Source organism: Castanea sativa, chromosome 12 (assembly GCF_040712315.1).
Source record: "Castanea sativa cultivar Marrone di Chiusa Pesio chromosome 12, ASM4071231v1".
In the NCBI taxonomy this organism is placed as follows: Eukaryota; Viridiplantae; Streptophyta; class Magnoliopsida; order Fagales; family Fagaceae; genus Castanea; species Castanea sativa.
Genome location: NC_134024.1, coordinates 41,172,616 through 41,177,064, shown reverse-complemented (window position 1 = coordinate 41,177,064; position 4,449 = coordinate 41,172,616). Strand labels below are relative to the sequence as shown.

General features: G+C 31.2%; 1 pseudogene; it reads right to left on the bottom strand.

The window, feature by feature from the left end:
* Window positions 1-3,181: 3,181 nt before the first annotated feature.
* On the bottom strand, window positions 3,182-3,918 carry LOC142619130 (two-component response regulator 24-like; annotated as a pseudogene).
* Window positions 3,919-4,449: the final 531 nt, after the last annotated feature.

The window sequence follows — 4,449 nt, the reverse complement described above, 5'->3', positions numbered from 1 at the left end:
CTGCAAAAGCTAAAATATGTCACCCACCCAATTATTTTCGTTTGGCTAACCTTTACTTTTCTCTAAATAAATGGCATTATAGAGTACTTCTAATAGAACTATTAAGAGTACTTTGTCAACCACAAAAGATTAAAAAATAAACAATAATTAGTTAAGGCTCATAGTTTAACATCTAAATTGAGCATTATCAAAAATCATGCTGTGTAATAGAATATATACAAAATTACAATAAATAAATACAAAGTTATCCAAACCATGCTATGTAATAGAATAATATCATATTTTTATGTATAATATTTAATTCTTTAGAACGCAATAGGATAACATTTAACAATCAAAGAGAACCAAAAAAAAAAAAAACAACAATTTATAAATAAATCGCGTTAACCCAAAGTAGAGTTTTAAAGAATATAAAAATAAAAAAAAATTCAACCTAAAGCAGTGATGCAAGAAAAATAAAAATAAAAATCCATCAAAAAATTGAGAGAGAAAGAGAGAGAGAGAGAGAGAGAGAGAGAGAGAACATTTTTTGTGAGGGAAAACTATGCATAGAATGGAAGAGATTTTGACAAATTTATAGTAAGAGGGTGTGAATAAGAAGAGACAAAAATAAAGGAAAATGAAGGGAAAGAGGAAGAATGATATAATGTAGAGGATAGTGAGGAGATGAAAAGGTAAGAAAGGGAGAAAGGTTGAAGAAGTAATAGAGAAATAAAAAGGTATGGGAGAGAGAAAGATTGGAGAAGTGTAGATATTAAAAAAAAAAGTGTTAAAAACAATTAAAGGAAAATTGGAAAAAAAGTAAATAATGACGTAGACACTGATGTGGCTCAACTAGAGCGTAACAACAATAAATGTAACGCTTCGGCTTTTAGATAAATATATATATATATATATATATATATATATATATATATATATATATATAGAGAGAGAGAGAGAGAGAGAGAGAGAGAGAGAGAGAGAGAGATTGGAAAATTGTTTGTAATTTCTATCATGCTTGATTCGGCTAGTTCGGAAATTGCTTACTTACTAATAAAATGTCTCGATATTTATTGAGTGGACAAGCTCACCTCATATATTCTCTTTTCTGTTTTAAATTGAGAGGAATGTTAAGTTTTGGGGCTTTCACTAAAGTAGGCACATGAGATGAGTTAAAGATTAATTTCACAATAAGATCATACTTATAGTATTTAGTATTTTATGCAATTCCATTTCTTCCCTTTTATTTGAGGTCCCATTTTGGCAATGTCTTGCACACTTATAAGGTGAAACCTTTATAATTGTGAGGCCGTTTTGGCCCTTGTCATGAGCCCAGTTCATTTGTTGGGTTGGGGTGTGATAGTTTCGTTTTTTTCGTTTTCTCAAAGTTTTTTTTTTTCTTTCATTGAATTCATCAATTCATCATTTATTTTTTGTTCTCAAATATCTTTAAATAAATAACTAGGGCTAGAAATTAGGTTTCAAATTGAAGATGACAAAATATTTTGTTTATGTAAAATAATTCTGTATAGCCATTATTTTGGAGTAAAGGGAATTATTGCAAAATTTAATATAAAATCCATCATAGATGATTTTTGGAAGTTAAAAAAAAAAATCGAATTACATCTTGATAAATAATTAATTTGAAATGTATAAAGAAACCCTTATGGGATCTTATCTTTAATTTATATTTTGATAAAACTAAATAAATGCTAGTATTATTTTTCTTGTATTTATTTACGACTGAATGTATATATTCCCCATTCTTAAGTGGTTAGAGCTTTTTTATTAACATTGGTCCCCGAAAGATGAAATCATGTTTCCTTCCCAGTGGCAGCTCCAGGAATTTTATTTAGGGTGTTCCTTAGGAAGCATAAATTACACAATCTTATTTCTTTTTGGCCTTTAGATAATTATGTTTGATTTAATGTTATTAATTTCGTTCCATTCCGACCGTAACGGCTGGAAAATATCGTGCCGGTAAACAAATCGGAACAATAACCCACCCTATTCCACTTCGGAAAAAATTTCAGGTTATTTCGGTCTATTTCGAGTGTTTCAATAAATACTGGCCGAAATTCAAGATTCGGCCAACATGAAGTTTGTGCTTAAAAAAAAAAATTTGTTCTTAAAACCAAAACAAATTTGCATTTTGTAAACCAAAAAACCTCAAAAGGAAAAAAAAAATGAAATGAAATGAACAAAGGTACCTGAATAGCTAAAAAAAAAATTGTATTGAGAAATTTAAGACTTAAAACTTGAGAAGAGGCACTGCCACACTGGTACTAGTAGAAGAAACTGAAGTTACGAACAAAGACGAAGGCAAAATGTAGATGTAAAAGTATAAATGAAGATGTGATAAAATTTAAAAGTATGAAATGTAAAAATCGAGGAGACAGAAGACGTGTGTGGTTAAGAATAAATAAGAAAAAATAATTTAAAATGAGAAGTAAGTAGTATATATCTAGTGAGGAAAAATAATACTGTAATAAAAAATAATAATAAAAGGTTGAAAATTGTGTTGTATTGGGTAATGTGCTTAGTCGAATAAATCAAGCCACTTCCTAGCATTTAGTAGTTTTATTTTAATTTTTTTTTTTTTAGATTTTAGTTCAATTTTTTTTTTTTTTTTTTTCCTTTTTGCTTGAAAGACCCCAATATATTGTTAAGTTGCTCATATTATGAACCAAAAATTAATTTTATTGGCATAAAAAAAATTCTAGGTGGTCTCAAAAAACTTTTTAGAGGTAAATAAATATAAAATTTTAAATTATTATATATAATTTTTTTTTTGTTCAAGTCAAGGTGAATCTAGGACCACCCTAGCCATAAGGTGGCGCCGCCACTGTTCCTTCCCTCGATTGATCAACTAATAGCAATCGCATACGTAGTCTGACGTCAAATCCAATAGAGAATTGGCATTTTTGTATGTAGTAACAATAATAATGACAAGGAAAACAACACAAAGCAGGGCATAAACATATGATACATGAATTTGCAAGAAACTTAGAGGACGCAGTTTTATTTAAATTTTAAAGGATAAGGATGCAGACAAATGTCTACATCAAGTGCCTATGATAAATGAGTACATCAGTCCAAATGAAGAACAAAACAAAGAAAAAGATAATGGTACGATATGATACGATAGATATTAGCATTGCAATAAGTCCTCTAGCTATTTTGATGAGCACTTTCACATCTAGTTGTCAAGCTCCCTTATGATTGGGATCACAATTTCTGGTGACAATGGCCTTTCAATGAACCCATCCGCTCCAGCAGCAAGAAATTCTTGTTGGTGCATTTCATCAAAAAATGAGTGATCCCCAAAATTTTGCTTTGGGCACCCATGGCACGAACCTGCCTAGCAGTCTAACATATAAGATGGAACAGAATATTATTATCTTTTGGTTAAAGTACAATAAATGGAAAGTTAAATTGTACATGAAGACTGAAGTAGCATAAGTATCACACTATATTTTATTTTTTAGAATAACAAGGGAGGGAGCATTTGAACCAGGACTCCTCCATTGGAAATACTAGAGGTATCAATTGAGTTACAAAACTTTTGGTGTATCAAACGATATGATCATGAATAACTAGATAATTAATCGAGCTTGGCCATTAGATAATAAGATGAAATAGAAGCATGTAATATATACCTCAGGGCCATTCAGGACAGGCAGAAGCATCTCAATGATAATGAGATTGAAAGTTGCCCCAGAGGCAATGAGCTGCACTGCAGCCTCCCCAGTCTCTACAGCTTCTGTTTCCACGCCATAGGAACGTAGGAGTGCTGTCTGTATGGCTCGGCATATCCACCACAAGTGCTGTCAACTTGTTTTTGCAGGAAAAGCGCTGCCCTTCGCTCTTGTCATTCCCTTCAGCTGAGCCTCCACTCATGCCCATGGGGGAAACATGATCAACTGCTGCTCCCATTTCTTCTTAAATCAACTAATAACTTCTGAGCAATTACATCAAGCAATAGCTCATATAATTAAGTGAAATCAAATTGATATTACCCAATAAATGAAACATACATCTCTGTTCCTACAAATTTTTTTCTTCCTCAACAAACTCAATCTTCAATTCTTTTTTTTTTTTAGAAACTAAAGCTTCAATTAAGAGATAAATACTAGCAAAGGCTTCAAAGGCCAACACAACTATATTTTAGGGCTATAAAAATAGTAATAATTCAATTATAGCTACTACGTTTAGTAAAGTAGGGCCAAAGCTCTTTTCATTCCAACTGTGAATAACAACATCATCTGTCTAGAAATGCAAGAACTTTATGAAATTAAGGAATTCAGGAACAACCATGTCATGCACTTATATTGCGAGGATACAACTATAATAATTCAAATTAGAAAGGGGAAATTTTTTTTTTTTAAAAGAAATCAGCAGCACTGTTTTAGGACAACTCTAGGCAATATTGTGACTTATCACTATGACTATTCAAAGCCCAATGCT